General features: G+C 41.0%; 1 pseudogene; it reads left to right on the top strand.

Moving 5' to 3' along the window:
- Positions 1 to 17082, top strand: part of LOC147891523 (uncharacterized) — a 29402-nt pseudogene extending 12320 nt beyond the window's left edge.
- The last annotated feature ends 2166 nt before the right edge of the window (positions 17083 to 19248 follow it).

Genomic DNA, 19248 nt, shown 5'->3' with positions numbered 1-19248 from the left:
ACTATATGCAAGCGGTAGATGGTGTCAACTATGTGCAAGCGGTACAAGTGCTGAAGTGATGTGAGCAAGAAGAAGACCAAAGCGGAACAACATCATGAAAGCCAACCCTCCTCGACATGAACGGCAAAGAACTTCAACCACATGAAACAGGTCTGTTGTACCAGGTGAAGGGAGAGGAGGGGAGGAGAACACAACGGAAAGAGATTTTAGAGTAGCGAGCAGAGATGGGGAGTAGCATAACTCATTAGAAAGAAAGATGACTGATACACCCCGAGAAGATACACACAAGGTGAGCTCTTGACTCTAGCCTCTCACTCCTTCACTCACGCCTCTCGTCCCTCCAGAATGTCCCTCTCCCTTTCCCCTTTCCCCCTCTTCACCTTCTCCTCCTCTGCTCCACCCCCCGCTGCCAATCTCCTCTTCTCCTTCCTATTGGATGTCTTCTTGCACCCTTAGCCATCCTTAGCCATTCCACCGTTTGTGGGCCGCTCTGATGGCTTCCGCAACACTCCAGCCTATTCTGGGTCAATGAATCTCGTGCTCCATGTGTTCTCCTGTCTATTCCATGCGCTCCTGACACTCGTTGGTTGAGAGGGTTGGTGCACCACCTATACCTCTTAACTGTTGGACTGCTTCCCATGTGCACCAACAGGTGTATCCCGTGTACCATTGCGCCAGTACTTCCCTCTGATCGACTTTGACCATGGTGAGTCGAGGTTGAGGTTTGGCACTCTTCAGTCATGTATTGCTTCTGTCATACCCAAGTCATGTCCAAGTCATGTCCATGTCATGTCCAAAGTCATGTCCATGTCAAGTCATGTCCAAGTCTATTCCAGAGTGACCAAGATGTGAACATATGTGAACACGCTATGACTAGGTATGACCAAGGTCTAACAACTTGGCATGTGCTTTGAGTGTCGATCCAACCAGTGTGGTTGCGCTGTTGGAGCTACGTGCTAGTCGTGTGTCGAGTCACCATGGGCGGGATGAGCAGATCAATGGAATTCTGAAACTTTCTGATCTCCCGAAGCACCACTGTCCTTGGCTTGAATTTGTACCACCTCACTAGAGAAGGGCCTCTTTGCCCTTGATGTGGAGGGCCTCTTCTTGGATGTTGAGGGCCTCTTTGACCTATACTTGGGGGTCGGGCACCTCTTCCCCGTTGGCGTGGACCCTAATTTTCTATTCTTGCCTTAGTCCTCCGCTCTATCCTTCGTTGTTCCTCTTCCACATGCTCCTCCTTTGTGCTCTCCGAGTCATCCACTGTCTCTATCAGAGGATAATCTTGTGCCTTCCTCTGTCCCTCCTCTTGTGCCTTCCTCTATCCCTCTTGTTCCCCGTTTGGCTTTTGGATTGGCAGTTTCTCCCTTCGACGGGGATCATCGGGGGGAGAAGGGGGGGGGCTATCACTCTCAGTCGTTGAGTCTGGAGGTGGGTTTGGCTGTGCCAGTCTCCGTGGTGCCTTGATCTTGGGCCTGCTGGCCATGGGGGATGGAGAGAGTGTGCAAGAGAAAGGGTGAGGGTGCGAGAGATAGGGTGGAAATCTAAGGGGCAAGTGGGAGGTGGTGTGGGAGTGGAGAGCTCTTTAAACAATGAAATGAAAATGAGGGCGCATTCTCTTATATAGGGAACAAAACCCTCATTTTTTAAAAATACTTGTTTCAATAAAAACCCTAAAAAAAGTAAAATTAGTGCAACCTTGAGCTAAATACTTATAATTAACATCCCATAACACAAATTTTCTCATTTATACTGCAACTCATGTCCATAATATGTTGGCTTTACTCCAAATCACATAACTAAAATTACAAATAAATTCTGAAACTTATGCATGGGCATCCACATTGGAAGAGTCTACACCATCATTTTCATACGTTTCCACCCATATGTGCCCTTGTCTATGATGGGTTGCATGCCACCTTGCATGATTTGTCTTGCATTCGATGAGTTGTATATTCTTCTTCGATGTTCCGTGTTAACATCTTGCACTGCATGGGACACTAAGGACTCTTTGAATGCTAGTGTTCCAGCTACTCTTATTTCAATACACCTATACCACCATTGAACCAATTGAACCATTGGGCTTGACTTAGTTCTACCACCCCCATGTTGGGTCACTCTATTTTATGCGCAACGTGCTTGCCAATGCGATCTTTCCATGCCCTGAGTGGACCACACTCCGATGCTTCCATAATTCCATGCCATGTATGGTGCATGAGCATATAATATGTGCTGCTAAATAGAAAAACAAATCAGTAAATATAGGACCATTCAATATGCACATCTCAATGTCCAAGTTAGAGATTACCATGTACTGTGTGAAATGATTCTTTCCCCAAGCTATCTCCATATTCCAGCTAAAGTCATTCACAACATTGATGAAACACTCTGCATCATCTTCTTTAAATCTTTTCTGATTGTAGTAAAGGTACTAAGCTATTAAGAGCTAACCACACTCGCACCTTTTCCAGTCTTTTTTGTCCCTTCCTCGTTCACAACAGGCATTGTGTAGCTTTCTCCATACATCAAACTCATTAGCACATTTGAGCTTGTCATTCTTCTTCTTTACAGAAAGGAATTTTAAAGCCTTGACACCACCAAAGCTTGGCTTACAAGGAACATTGCCTATTTTTCTAGATCTTTTCTCATCTTTACTTGCCCAGAGTGTAGTCCCATATCTGAAAGAACCTTTTCAATTCTTGCAATCATCCTCTCACTCTCTTGTTGAAGCTTCAAGTTATATGCATCAATGATGTACAAATGCACCAACTTTTCAATTATTCTCACAATAGCATGAAGCGCATAAATGTGTACTCGCTCAAGAGGAATTTCAAGAATTGGGCTCCATGATGGATCTTTCCCTGGAGCATCCCTATCTCGTGCCTTAGTTTGATCTATCTCTGCAAGTTCAGAGGCTCATTGCTTTTGATTCTTTTTACCACCCTTTGCAGGTACTCTCGTTTGCATGGACAGTGGACAAGGATGGCTTGTATTTGCTCCATGTGGCACATTAAACATACATTTAATAGTCTTGAGGTCAGCAACTAGATGCCATTATACACTGTAGGATCCATAGCCCTCGACTTCAAGTAGCTCACCATTTTTATGACCTTTGATCACACTTGGGATATCGGTTCGGTTAAAAAACCACTTCAAAATTGAATGTGACTAATTCGGCACCTGCAAAAAAAACTCACATGTTATTTCAAAATATTCTAAGTCTTTTTGCATTATTGCATTAAAATATGAATTTCGATTATACCTCAAAGGCAACCAACCACCAAATCTCCTATTCTGATTGCACACTAAATTGTCTTGCATCATCAAGCTCGACTTCAAGGTCCAGTATTCTATTCATCATTGTCAAACTAACTCTTTTCAATTTTTGACCTTTGACCACCTCACTTTCATCAAGCTTTAGTACAATCTTCAAAGTACCATTGCATTCCTCCATAGGCATATCATAAAACTTCACCACGGCTTGTAGAACTCTTTGAACATCCATCACACAAGTTATTATTGACTGTCAATCCCAATTCTTTAGTCTCTCCAGCCTTTGTTTTCAAAGTTAGTGTACTACATACATGCTGGGGCTCACCGACTAAATTAAGTATGCCAAAATTGAGTGCATACCTAGCCTTATCAACATCAGTCGGTTTAGGAAGTGGGCCTTTAACTTTTGCTCCCACCAAAAGACATGCTGTTTTTAAGCTCTTAAATATGAGCCAATATGCCCTTGTACTTATCCCTGCAGTATCACAAACTCTCTGTGCACTAGTTGCATTAAAATGCTCCACAACTTTGTTCATTGACTCGGATGTTATCTCTAATTTTAGACTTTTGAATTTTGGATGTTGTATAACAGACTCCAATATTTTTTTTGTAAACACTTCACACATAGCACCATAGTGTTTATCATGGATAGACATGAGTTCTGAAACACTCCTACAAGCTCTCACTTGACACTTCCAGTGACCACTTTTCTTGGATATTTCATCCATTGGACGCAATTTCCTCTTACATAGTCTTGGACCCATTGGAGTATCCTTCATGAATGATAATGTTTTTTCTAACTTCTTGATCTCATCCTTCAGAGCTGTGTTTTGCATCTATAAGTGAATTGCATTTATATTGCTCTCTCCCAATTGAGCATCTAATGTTTGAACCTTTACCTTTAATTCTTCATTTTTTTTCTCTATGCGATCATATGCAAACATTTGAACACTTGTAGCTTGCATAGATGATACCAAATGTTGATTCCAAGCCTCCAACATTGCAATCCTTTTGTCTCTTTCACTAAGCAAAGATTGATATTGGTTGTGAAGGCTACTTGCTCCATGACCAATCAACCTTCGATAATATCCTAACAATCCATTCTCACCCTTACATAGGAACTTTATTAAGCTGGTCAATCCATGGAATTGAGGAGTCTGACAAGTTTGTGGATCTACTGGATATATTTTCCCTTCTAACCACAAATCCATATGTGCTTTTCCTTGATTTTGAAGAGCTACTAAATCACTTTCACTTCCTAAGGAGGATTCATTCCTCTTTAAAAATGGTGCATTCTCTGCATCTATTTGAAAGTGGATATCCACCTTTTTTAAATTTCGAGCGGCTTGCATGATTTCATGCACTTTCCACCTAATATAATATAACATTGACATCAATAAATAATATACAAACATGACATGTTTCATAAAAGTATCAAACTAAGCGAAAATGAAAACCCCAATTGCACGCAAAATCTAACGATTGAAATCTACAAATTCAAAAAAACATTTACTTATCATAAAACACTGTTAAACTATGTGAATGAACAATACCTCACAGGGATCTTTGAAGAAAAAATGTGATCAAACTTGTCCTCCTCAATGGTCCCTCTTGTAGTCCAGGATGCTGAAATTGATGGATTTTTCTCCAATACTAATTATATGCTTCCAAACAACTCCAAATCTATTTCTAACCATCTTTTGTAAAAAAACTCAATAGTAAGAGTGTATTTTTTAAAACAAAAAATTATTTCTTCCTCTTTAAATCATGTATTAAAAGAAAATAACAAAATTACCAAAACAAACTACAAATTAACTGCTTCTTCAAAGTTGCATCATAAAATCTCATTATTTTCATTGTCTTGCATTGTTCTAAAGGTTTTCTCACCTGAATCTCCATGCAAGTTGCTCTGATATACCCTGATTTGAGTTGAAAACTAAAAACATTCTAAAACTACATGAATGAATAGTACCTGTGTCTTGGAGCAAGATTCTTTGAAAGAAAAATGTGATTAAATTTGTCCCTCCCAATGGTCCCAAATGTGTTCTAGGATTGATGAAGTTGATGGTTCTTGCTTCAAAACAAATTATATCCTCCCAAACATCTCGAAATCTATTTCAAGCAATATTCTATAGAAAACCATTGATAGTAAGAGTGAAAAAGACTCATTTCTCATGGAGTTTCTTACAAAACAAACAAAAATTTCAATGTTTTCAAACCATGAAATAAAACAAAACAACACAACTACACAAAATGAACTACGAACTAACTGTCTCTTCAAAGTTACATCATTAACAAACAAATCTCATCATAATCACTTTGTTGCATTGTTCCAAAGATTATCTCACCTGAACCTCCATACAAGCTGTCTAGATGGACCCCTAACCTTCACAAATGGTTTAAAATCATGCACCCTTAGAGATTGCAGTAAGGAAAGTAACTAGTATTGAGAGATGGGCAAAAGAAAGATTGATTCTCATACATCAGCAACTGCAATGCCTGAAAGTCAATCTTCTTTGATCCTTTCTCAAAGAATCTCGTCCAGTAGCTCCTTCTAAGCTCCAAACACCTTGCATCATTCATGGCTCGCTTAGAACATTGATTGCCTTGTCATCCTGAATGAAATGATTTCAGATCATGGGAGAATCCCAAATGAGAGAGGAAGTAACTAGATTTGAAGAAGCGCCCAAAATAGAGAAAGAAGAAGGTAGGTTGAATCTCATTCAAAAATTCTTGAATGTTTTGAAAGAATGAGAGTGAAATGGGAGGGAAATATAGGTAGAGAAGAGAAGTGATGAGATTTTGGCATGAGAGTCCATCCCATGAGAGGGAGAATAGAGAAAGAAGCTTCCCCCCGCTCAAGAGCCAGTAGGAAATTTGAAAAGAGGGCTGGAGCAAAGAAAAATTTGAAATGGTGCTCGAAAATGAGGGGGAAGCAAGAGGAATGAGAGAGAATGAAAGGAGTGTGGTAGTTGGATGGGAGGATTTGGTTTCAAGTCAAATGGTTCAAGTTTGGTTAAGAAACTAGGTTTTGTTAGATATCAATGCTCCACTCTCGTCGTGTAACTACGCGAGAACCAGCTAACTCTACTTGTAAGCCCCCCATATGAGGAGAAGGCATTTGAGTAGCTAGGTTATCCAGTAGGTCTTGGTTTGGACACCAGATGGAGGCCATGTGTGGCCTGATGGCTAGATGGCTTCAGATAGAGTTGGCACATTGCCAACTAGGCTACATGTAAGTGCGAGAAGGCATCCCATGACTGACTGCACTAAGGGTAGACAGAGCATTTCCTGGGGTAGCCCACTCTTGGGTTGCGGGGCCCGTTTGAAGCCTCAGATGATCCTGGATGGCTCTGGGCCGAATGGCAACCGTAGGTCGGTTGCTCTATTCTATGCCACAGTTCTATCGTGTGGTCGGTGGCCTATTTCGAGGCGACCTCCAGTCGGCCATTTTGGGTGGACTAGGTCGATCACCCAATTGGGTCTAACTGACTACGACTGGTGGCTATATAAGAGTAAGCCCGTGAAGCCCATATTCATCACTGGCTGCAACCCTGATTCCTTAGCATCCAGTCTCCGTCCTCTACTGTTTCCAGCACGCCATCGAAGCTTCTCACACAGGAGCGCACGGCTGGGAGGCAGCGCCATCTATTGTATCAATTTTATAGTAATCAAATTTTTGATTCTCCATACTATCTGCTTTTCTCTCTTGCATACGAGATCTTTTTATCTGTTGAGCACAGACGTTGTATTGTTTTCTTACATGGTATCAAAGCTTGGGCTCTAGCAAGAAGATTTGGTAGTGTGTTTTTGTTTGCGAGTAGATTGTGAGAGATGGCCCAGCCCGCAAGACTGCGAATCCCACCGTTCGGCGAAAGCGAATAGTTGGATGGCACTAACTATCCACTCTGGAAGTTTAAGATGAAGACCATCCTTAGCGCATACGAGCTTTGGGATACTGCTACTAGGGTGGACGTGAAGCCGGTTGTGAGACTGAATCCAACCAATGCAGGACAACAGATAGTACCAATTGCAGATGAGATTCTCGCGTGGATAAGAAGAAATGTAGATGCGCTGTGTTCTATTGTCTGCAGTGTAAGTGATTCTGTCATGGCATTAATTCAACATGTCACCACAACGGAGGAGGCATGGACGGTCTTGAAAAGTCAGTACGAGACCATGAATCAGATGCTGATTCAGAATTTGGAGAATCAACTCGCGAATGAGAAATTGTCTAAGTCTGAAATGGCAGAGAAGTTCATCACTAGGGTGAAGAATCTGCGCGATCAGATGATTGCGATTCGCATCACCATCACCAGCAAGAATCTAGCACAAAGGTGCATACGGATTCTCCCACCAAAGTACAACGGTCTTGTTACAACGCTGAATACGCAGAACAGAAATCCGCCCCTCGACTTTGAGGATTTCAGCGTAAAAATTATGGAGGAGGAGATGTGTCAAAAGATGAGGACTAGAGAAGATTCGGCTTTCTCGGCTGGATCAAAGAAAGGTAAGGGTAAGGACTCTGGTAACCCATCTTCTTCTGATGATAAAAAGAGAAAGAAGAAGATCAAGTGCTTCTATTGCAACAAGGCAGGGCACAAGCAGAATGAGTGCCAAAAGAAGATTGCAGATGAGAAGAACGGAGTAAAGAAAGAGTCCAACAACAGCACGCAGGCAGTACCAGTAGAGCTATTCGTAGCAATTGAGGAGATTTGCATGAAGGCACTTCATGTACCTGCAAATGAACCTTGGATTATTGACAGTGGTGCATCGTGCCACATGACCAGTCAGAAGGATTGGTATACCTCTCTATATCCGATAGGGAATGACATCTTGGTAGTAGTCGGCAATGATGCAAAATGTCCAGCAAAAGGAAAAGGTATGATTGCTCTCAAGTCAGATGGAGTTGTAAAACAGTTGTCCAATGTTCTTTATGTGCCAGATATCAGGAGGAACTTGTTGTCCGTTTCTGCGATCATGGATTAGGACCTCAAAGTTCACTTCAATAAGAATGGCGCACATATTTTGGATCTTCAAGGGAAGGTCATTGGAAAAGGCACACAGTGCAACAACATCTACGAACTCTCAACTTTCAGTGCTTGAGCCGATGTGAGCAACACTAAGCTATGGCATGAGAGGTTTGGTAATCTAAACCTTAGTTCTTTAAAGGAGATGCATAAAAGTGGAATGATTGCAGACCTACCAAAAATTACAGATCTGCTCGATGTATGTGAAGCTTGCATGATGGGCAAGCAGCATCGGCAACCCTTTCCTAAAGAGGCCAGCAGGGAAAAGGCTCCTTTAGAGCTCATTCACACGGACCTCTACGGAAAGATGGAGACGGAAGCTTTGGGTGGTTCCTACTACTTCATGATGCTGATCGATGACTACAGTAGAAGGATATGGATATACTTCCTGAAGACTAAAGATGAGGCTTTTAGTAAGTTCAAAGAATGGCATGTAATGGTCGAGAAAGAAATGGGGAGGAAGGTGAAGAAGTTGAGATCAGATAGAGGTGGTGAGTTCACATCAAGTGAATTCAAAAGTTACTGCAAAAGTCACGGGATCAAGAGGCAGAAACCCCCACCATATACACCACAGCAAAATGGAGTAGAAGAGCACAAGATGACCGTCATTTGCGAAATGGGCAGGAGTATGATGAAAGGGAAAGATTTGCCAAAGACTTTCTGGGCTGGAGCATGTAACACAGCAGTTTACATTCTGAATCGTAGCTACACGAAGGCTATGAATGGGATGACTCCACTACAGGCCTTTTCTGGTAAGAAACCTTCAGCTGCACATTTCAGAGTTTTTGGATGTGACTGTTTTGTGCATGTCCCTGATGCTAATAGGACCAAATGGGAACCGAAGAGCCGGAAGTGTATTTTCTTGGGCTACAGTGAAGAGGCGAAGGGTTACCGTCTCTATAATCCTATTACCAAGAAGGTAATAGTGAGTCGCGATGTGGTCTTCTCAGAACAGCCGCATCAATTGGAGGAGGATCTTCCTTCCTAGACAACCAGAACCAGGATATCCATCTAGTACAACCACCAACAGCAGACTGAGCTCCCCCAACAATGCTTGGGAGGATTCAAGATAAATTCAAGATAAAGAAGAGGAAGAAGAGCCTACAGAACCACAACGGCAACAGCCATTCCCGAAGTGGGTAAAGCAGCATTTGGATGGTAGAGAACCTCTAGCCATTGAGGAGGAACCATTCGAACACCGTCGGTCCAAGAGATTAGAGGAGCAAAGGACGCAGGAACACTTGGTCAACTACGCTTTAATGATAGAGGTGATCTGTGCTGAAGAACCCAAGTGTCTTGAAGAGGCACAGGGTGATGATAGGTGGATGGAGGCTATGCAATCGGAGTATGGCTCCATAATGAAGAACAACACTTGGGACCTTGTGGATCGACCACCAAAATGCAAGGTCATCGGCACCAAGTGGGTGTACAAGACCAAGTACAAGTCCGACGGCACATTGGATAAGTACAAGGCTCGGCTCATGGCAAAAGGATTCGCACAGGTACATGGTTTTGATTATCAGGATACTTTTGCTCCCACATCTCGACTAACCACAATTCACAGTGTTTTGGCTTTAGCAGCACAAGAAAGTTGGCTCGTGTTTCAGATGGATGCAAAATCCGCCTTTTTGAATGGAGATCTCAAGGAGGAGGTATATGTGGAACAACCACCAGGTTTTGTGATCCCTGGTTCAAAAGGTAAAGTCTATAAACTAAAGAAAGCACTTTACGGGCTGAAACATGCCTCATGAGCATGGTACCTGCGGATTGATGCCTACTTTCTGCAAAACGGGTTCAGGAGGAGCCCATCTAATGCAAATTTGTATATCTACAGAGAAGGGGTGCTGAAATACATCAAAGGCACACTCGATTATGGCATCACCTATACCAAGGGCAACACCTTGATCGGATTTTGTGACTCGGATTGGGCAGGAGACGTGGACAGTAGGAGATCAGTGATTGGTTACTGTTTCTCACTTGGATCTGGAGCTGTATCATGGGTCAGCAAGAAGCAACCTACAGTTGCTCTTTCTTCTACTGAGGCTGAGTACAAATCAGCATGTTTTGCTTCTTGTGAGGTAGTGTGGTTGAGGAGGATTTTAGGGGACATGGATGCAGTGCAGAACAAGCCTACACAGTTATCATGTGACAATCAGAGTTGCATGGCAATTGCAAAGAACCCTGTGTTCCATGCTCACACAAAACACATTGAGATTCAATATCACTTTGTACGCGAGCTCATCATGGATGGAGAGGTCGACTTGGTGTACTATCCGACTACAGAGAATGTTGTAGACATCTTCATGAAGGCTCTTGGAAGAGACTTGCTAGAAAGGCATCTTCATCGACTTGGCATTGGGCCGAGAAAGTAAGTTCACTTGCAGGTGGACATTGAGGGGGGGTGTTAGATATCAATGCTCCACTCTTGTGTAACTACACGGGAACCAGCTACCTCTACTTGTAAGCCCCCCATATGAGGAGAAGGCATTTGAGTAGCTAGGTTATCTGGTAGGTCCTGGTTTGGACACCAGATGGGGGCTATGTGTAGCCTGATGGCTAGATGGCTTCAGATAGAGTTGGCACACTGCCAACTAGAGTACATGCAAGTGCGGGAAGGCATCCCATGACTAACCGCACTGAGGGTAGACAGAGCATTTCCCAGGACAGTAGCCCACTCTCGGGTTACGAGGCCCGTTTGAAGCCCCAGATGAGATTCTAGATGGCTCTGGGCCGAACGGTGACCGTAGGCCAGTTGCTCTATTTTGCGCTAGTTCTATCATGTGGTCGGTGGCCTATTTCGAGACCGACCTCCAATCAGCCGTTTTGGGCAGACTAGGTTGGTTACCCAATTGTGTCTAACCGACTACGACTGGTGGCTATATAAGAGCAAGCCCGTGAAGCCCATATTCATCACTCGTTATAGCAACCCTGATTCCTTAGCATCCAGCCTCTGTCCTCTACTGTTTCCAGCATGCCATCGAAGCTTCTCACACAGGAGCGCATGGCTGGGAGGCAATGCCATCTATTGTATCAGTTTTATAGTAATCAAATTTTTTATTCTCCATACTATCTGGTCTTCTCTCTTGCATACAAGATCCTGTTATTTGTTGAGCACAGACTTTGTATTGTTTTCTTACAGGTTTCTCAGTTTGGTTATAGTTAAAAAACATGATGGGGGAGTTGAGGCAGCAAGTGGGTGCTCCACCTCATTGTTTGGGCCATTGAATAAAGAAATAGAGAAGTCACGCCACTTCTAATATTATATTGCCCTCCACCAGCCAATATTCTATTGGGTTTTATTCACCTTATTCTTCCATGTCACCAGCCCAAGGGCTTCCTTACAGGGCCCTTTTTGAGTTCAAATTATTTGTAATGGCCCCTAGCTTAGTTCATGAAGGCCGTGCTTGTAGATGCAATCCTTGCTCAGTCTGCTGAGCTTAGCTCTCAAAAAACAAAATTCTCTCTTTCTCATCATAGAAGGAAAGAGAGAACTCTCTCTCTTTCACACAGTCTCTCACAATCAAAGTCCATTACTAAGGTCACCTCCAAAAGAAACGGTTGCTGCACATAATGAAGAAATCTCTCTCCGGAACTAAGTCTCTCTCTCTCTCTCTCTCTCTCTCTCTCTCTCTCTCTCTCTCTCTCTCTCTCTCTCTCAATATACAAAAATCTCTTAAGGATGAAGTGAAGAATGAATCTAAATATCTCTATGATGGAAATTTGTCACCAATGGACAAAAATTCTTCACATGTACGGAAGTATCTCACGGAAGAGAACATTCAAGAATTCTCAATCTCTCACGCTCTCATATGAATCAAAATGCCTCAGCGGAAGGCAAGGGAGCTCTTATACCATGACAAAATATGAAGAGCGGAGAGGAGAAGAGTGGAGATAAGGAGAGAGGACATAGTTAGAGAGCACACCACAAATGACTAATTGTACATTAGATTTAGTTGAAATTGTAGAATATATACAAACCCTTTTAGGGTTAGGGTTAGGGCATCTAACCCTTTCCTTTATATCACTCTATTGGGATAGTGCTATGCACATATTATCACATGAGTTTGAGATGGTTTCTCAATAGGCCAACTATATGAGGCAGCCATGGCCACAACACACCCGATAGTAATCATCTTGGCCATAGGATCAAATATCTCCTCGAAGTAGTCAATGCCTTCTACTTGTGAATATCCCTAGGCAACCAAGCATGCCTTATATTTTTCCACATCAGTTTAAGGTGATAGGGAGGTGAGGGCACAAGTGAGAGAGTTCCATTAGACTTTGGGCCATCTTGAATTAAAAATGTGAGAATCATGTCATACTCTAGCTTCCACAAGCCAATTTCTACTTAGATTTATTCATCCTATCTTGCCATATCTCCACGAGAAGGACTCTCTTAGATTTATTCACCCTATCTTGCCATATCTCCACGAGAAGGACTCTCTTACAGGGCCCCTTTTTATTCCAAAATTTTGTAATGCAATCTGATATGCACCTCATCATGATCATGTATTGATTGTTCTTCCTCCTTAAGTGTCATCACAAGTCTATTAATCTCTATAACCTAAGCTTACTCTCAAACACATTGAATCACGACTAGTTGGCCAATAACTTGCCAAGGTTAAAACCCAGTTGTTCTAAAAGATTATCCAATGGGCTATTAAAAAAAGGTCAATCACTAGTTAAAGAGGCCAGCCACCAGTAGTGTCAAGCTCACTAAGATTGGATTATAATCCAAATGACATCAAACTTTTACTTTAAGTTGAAAGCTAGCAGTGACTTGTTGAGAGTAAAATCCTATGTAAAGGCAACACCTCTACCCTTTTTACTTCAACAAAAGTGTCCCTAGTGACAAAATTAGCCATCAATATAAGCTTTGACTGAATGGTAACCACATCCAGTAGTGTGACTACAAGAAAAGCAAATAACACTATGGAGCTTCTTAACACAATATAATTTTCACAAGATTTAACCCACATTTTCTTTCCAAAAGGTGAACTATCTTATTAATGTATTTGTTGGTATGTGGAGATATAGTTAGTATAACATTAGTTCTCATAAGGTGATATTGTGATCATTCATGGATTAGTTCACTTCAGTAATCATATTGTAAGACAAATCCAATATTGTGCAAAATTTCAAAAGGATAATCATGAAAATCATTCAAGGATTGTAAGAAGTGACTAAAGATCTAGCTAGAATTTACAATAAGGCATTTAAAATTTTACATCTTACATTGATGGAAATGAATTCTAGATACTGTACAATAAAAAATCTCACATCCTATTTTTAGCAATAATGCCATTGTTCACCGTGGGTCAACAAGCTATGAACCCAAGTTCCAAGTGACCAAGAAGCAGGGTTCTGCATCCACCACCTGCTCAAGAGGCAAGCATTTAAATAGTTAGGGCAAGCACCAGGGAGTTAAAAAGTTGATCCAATCATTGTTAGCAGTTTACAAAAGATCCCAAGCAAAAGGTCCGCTAAATCAAAAGATAGCCTTAGGAGTATTTAAGTTTGGAGTCAAAGTTAGAATAGGCTCAGGCTATCCCTGTTTGTCTAAGTATGATTCAAGTAGACTAGAGATGTTTGAGCCTTGCTATTCTAGTGAGTGTTATGTCTTGAGCCAAGGCGAGAGAGCGTTCGTCAACCACCAATCGTTGCATGAGCACGTTTCAACTACGGCTATTTGTAATAGGTTCTTGGTTGAGGCCTATATTATAATGCAAGTATGGGGTTTGATATACCAGCTTATTATTTGATTTCTTGCAATGCTCATATCTCCTTTGTGTATGCTCATCTACCCATCCCCATATTGTTCCACCAATGATGACACAACCCCCCCTGATAGAAACAACATCTAGCTCTTACATCTGAGCACTGAGTAAGCATGCATACCAAGCAAATCTCAGAATGCAAGAGAGGGCATTGTACACCAAGGTATATGTATGGTAAGGTGGATAAAAAACTTATGTCCCAGACAATGGTAGGGCAAGTGGTTTGGGTGGGAAATGAACAAACATTTTGAATTGAAATTTCACGTAGTAATGTGCCACTCACTGGCACTCAATGTACAATGTGGGAAAGAAATGATTGTGTATGCACCTCTCTCTCTCTCTCTCTCTCTCTCTCTCTCTCTCTCTCTCTCTCTCAGCAGACTCTCGCTCACTCCTATGCTCTCTCGCTCTCTCTCATTCTCTCCCGTTCAGCTTGTCTCAGTGGCTTTGTGCAAGCAAATACCATCGATCAGTTACTCATTCTCTCTCTCTCTCTCTCTCTCTCTCTCTCTCTCTCTCCTTGTGTGTATTTTCTTTTGTTCTATCCACTCTAGCTTTAACATTTCTCACTTTGCCTCTCTCTTTGTCTCTCTCTGTTCTTCCACTGGTTTGTATTGCAGGGCATGGATCTTTCAATGCCTTCAGAAGGAAGAAACCAAGGACAGTGTATACTTGAATGCAAGAACGCAATGATATCTGTACATGTTCTATGCTTGGCTACCCACATGAATCTGAGGTCTATGCCAAGATTAGAAGTAATGTAATAAAGGATAATCATGTAGAGAGAAAGTGGAAGCGATGTTATAATGCTAGTTTCAAGGTGATAAAACCACACGATGAGAATTCACACAAAGAGCCAATGAAGAGAAGCAATGAAGAATATACAATGAGGTTGTTCAACTTTTTAATCAATGTACATCAGGTCTGCATGTGGATTCAAGGGCTTATATATTTCATTGGATTGTCCAACATCCTTTGACGAGGGGATTCCTTACTGGATTGCAATAGAGATATAAGGATGCTCATGGAGATTTAGTAGCAAACATACACAATACACTCACTATAGTGAAAGTACCTAGAATCTCTCAGGATTTGTTTTTCAAAAGAGCCAATATTATGAGGCTAGTGAATGGTACCACGATAAAACATCTCAGGCAAACATTTTTGCCGCGTTGACAATGTTATACACATGAGAAACTTTTATGCAACTAAATCTTGTTTGGAATAGGCAAGATATGGTGTATTGCCATTGTCAACATACGAACAAAAACCCTGACTAGTTGGGTCAATTAGTGATGAGGTTGAGGTGGTATACTCCTTTTGGGCTGCTCATACCCCGTGTTTCACCCAACAAAAAATATGTTTGTTGAAAGCGACTCGAAAGAAAACCTTGGATCAAACACCCTATGCACCTCCTTGACCAGCCTTAGCTACTCACAGTGGTCATGATTCTTTCATTCTTTGGGCTATTGCTATACCCCAACTGTATATTACTTTGATATAGATATTGTCATGGTGGTGGATCACTCAAGTGGTAGTTTGCAATGTATCACATTTCTTTCAGTTGTTCATTATGAAGAAAATAGTACTTACCAATGTCGTAGTGGTAGTACTAGAAAATCGGTATCATTGTATGACTGTGTGGAAGTATGGTTTTACACTAGTTATGATATCTTATGGGGGAAATCACTTTTCTATCAGCATTGCATCAGCAAGATACCTATGTAGTAGAAAGCAATGTGACATACTACTTGTAGGTGGTTGTAGTAAGTTCCTTACAAGAAATCGTTTCCATAGTGAGGTGGCACTAGTAGTGCAAAAACACTAGTATAAAAATAAGGATATGTGCACTTGTGGGAAAGGAAATAGTGGTAGCACAAGATACTAATGATTCGTTCCGCAAGACTACTGATATAATTTTACCAAGAATGTTGGTGTATACCAGTATTACCAATGGGAACAAAATACCGGTTTATACTAGTATCATGTAAGTAATCTATCTATTTAACTGATGCTACAGGTGGAGATTTATCTCTTGTTCAAGCAAATGCACCCAGAGATCAAGATTCGACAATGGGCATTTGAGAACTCGAAGCCTTATTTTGTGAGTACGCTCAAGGATCGCTACAAATGTTGTTACATTGCACACATTCAAATCTCCTTTTAAAAGGATGACCTGAATCACATGAGGAGTCCTGCTTTTGGATTGTGTGGATGTTCATGTCAATGTGCTTGTGATATTTGTATGGTGGATGGCCATTCAAAAGGATGCAAGTCTACGAATAAGTCCTACAAGGGTGTCACATCAGTTTGGGAGTCTATTTTGTGTGCAAAACTAGCAACTTTTGCATTCCATGTAATGAAGCATGTCATGGGAGAATGCACTGAGTGTGGACCTTAGAAGCTACCAATATGTCCAACTAAGGAACCATTCAGTCAACACCCTATAGGTGTGAAGATTTTTGAAGACATAGAAGTAGGATTTACTCCTAATGGAAAGAAGAAGAAAAGGAATATTATAACACACAAGGACATGTCTACCAGGGAACTTATTGATATGTTTAATGCTCATCTAGTGGATTTTAACCAAAATAATTTTGTGTACAGATGGCAAGGAGAGCAATATAAAGAATGTTTGACAAGGTTCCCTGAAGATGTGGTTGTATCATTGCATAGATTTCACTGAAAACTATAGCCTCTAGGAGCAGAATGAGATATAGTCCATGCACTGGTATTCCAATTAAGTAACAATCTTTGTTCACATTTCTTACATTCGTATTACAGGTGACATCCACAAAACCCATCACTTCTACTTATCTGATGATACGCAGCATGACACGCTTTTTGTGCAGCATTATTTCATGCTTCATCATGAATGGTTGAAGGGTTTTGGTCTACTGCTTAAATGGCATTGGGTATGGTTTGATGGATTAGCCTCCCAGTTCAAAGCTAAAAGACATTTCTACTTTGTGGCTTGGTACACCTATGAGACCAGATCGTAAATGATGTGGAACTTCTTTGGCTTTGGTCATGGGAAGGGTGAGCATGATGGTGCAGGAGCTGTGGTGCAGGAGCTGTCGTTAAAAGATAATTGACTCACGAGTAATTGAAGGTGGATGGTGAAAAGCTGCAAAGTGTTGCTGCTAATGTAGTCAGATTTTTTAAGGAAAATCTGCATTGTGGACCTGAATGCTCATATAATTCCCAGGTTCATAAGGTGACTAGAGTGTTTTGAAGCTAAAAGCTAGTGATGTGAACATAGAGAATAATTTGACTCCAAAGCTATACCACAATCATGATCACTGCATTCAATTTTGGGGTTTTTAGATCGTGATGACATAGCTCTAAGAGCTAGAAAATTATCATTTTGCAGTGCTTGTACGTAGCAACTTTGGAGGAGATGCACCAGTCAATCACATGTATCCAGTTGGAATTATATTAAGACTAAAACATTGACAAATGATAGTCTTGAGATTAGTTTTGACATGGATGTCATGCAACATATTGGGGGCATTATGACATACTTAGTGATGCCTTGCTAATTGGAGATAATTTTGCAGTTAGTGCAGAAAAGGACAATGCAGAGAATGCTGAATTTTACATTATCAAGTGCAAAAAAGAGAAGGAAATTGCCATGAGAGTTGTTAAAGATGCATGGGGAAACATCATTGCCTAAGGCTCCTTCATAGTGAAAGGACTCTTCTATGCAAGGAAGGATGAGAAAACCTATGAATTGTTGCATACCAAGCTTGAGGTGTTTATATACTCGCATCTAGTTCCCAATGGTCTAGGACAAAAGCAACAACAGATTATTCATATTCTCACTTGAGGTACACAAATCCGTGTATAACAGCATGCCTTACAAAGTTTAGAGTAAGCCCAACACTTGTCTCCATCCTTTCTTGACTCATGGATTGAGGGCCACATTGACATGAACTAAAGGACTGTGAGCCATATCAACATAACTAAATATTGTAGACTACGAGCTATAGAATCATACTATATAATTGGAAAATGTCCATCAAATTATAAAGTCCAACTCAGTGAAGTAGTCATAAAACTACTGAGTGAAACATTTTCAAATTATAAAGTCCAACTAAGTGAAGCAGTCATAAGAAAAGATAACGTTTGAATCCAACTGAATGAAAATTTTTCAAATTATAAAGTCCAACTGAGTGAAGCAGTCATAAAAGAGGTATCCAAGGATGGATAAATGCAATGGCAAATTATTACTTTAAAACGAAAGTTGTATAGAAAAGCCAAATGTATACTTAGCCCCTAAACTTATATACCCGAGTAGTATACAACAAAGTTTTACTCTTCTGTATTTTGAAAAGAGACCACCATCATATCTAAGGATGGATAAATGTAAAGACATTTTACTACTTAAAAATCAAGTTCTATCGAAAAGCCGACTGTATTAGAGGGGTGGTCAGCCCCTAAAAAAGATGTGGGTAATACATATCCAAGATTTACTGTTATACAAAAGAATAGAGTAGCTAAAGTTCCAAGAGATCAAGTTTGAGATCTTTGAAGAACTTGTGATGTGTGCAAGGCTTCCAGGACATGCACTCAACACAGAGAGCACAGTGGGAGCCTTCAACAACGTACTTCGCAAACTATGGGTCCTTATAATATTGAAGGTCTTCCCATAGTTCCTCCTGCAATCGATCCATCTTCCGAATGACAATCTTGGGTCCTTATAATATTGAAGGCCTTTCCATAGTTCCTCCTACAAGTGATCCATCTTCCAAATGACAATCTTGAATCGACATTGTGGAACACTAAGTTCCTCCTCCAAGCGATCAATCTCATGTATGATAATCTCGGGTTGCCGAGGGGCCCATTGCAAAATGGCTTCATCTTTTGTAGGACAATAGGCTGAAGAAATGTTGTTGCTACCATGGCTTTCCATCTCTCTTCCTTCGTTGTTCCTTCATTGGTTTGTATTGAAGAGCATGCAACTTTCAACCAGCTTTGTACAACAACATTTCGATCACTTTGGAAATATTTATAAGATTGGATATATATAGACATATAGATATGTATAGATATTTGGAATCTTTCATCTTACATTACGGTCCTTGGCCTATGCCATACTTAGTCCTACCATCATCATAGTGCATCTCTTCCACTCTCATTAGCTTATCCAACCACTTTATTTTAAA

The sequence above is a fragment of the Dipteris shenzhenensis genome, chromosome 17 (assembly GCF_047967505.1).
Source record: "Dipteris shenzhenensis isolate YYH24624 ecotype China chromosome 17, Dip_SZ_1.0, whole genome shotgun sequence".
In the NCBI taxonomy this organism is placed as follows: Eukaryota; Viridiplantae; Streptophyta; class Polypodiopsida; order Gleicheniales; family Dipteridaceae; genus Dipteris; species Dipteris shenzhenensis.
This window is presented reverse-complemented; position numbering and strand designations above follow the sequence as displayed.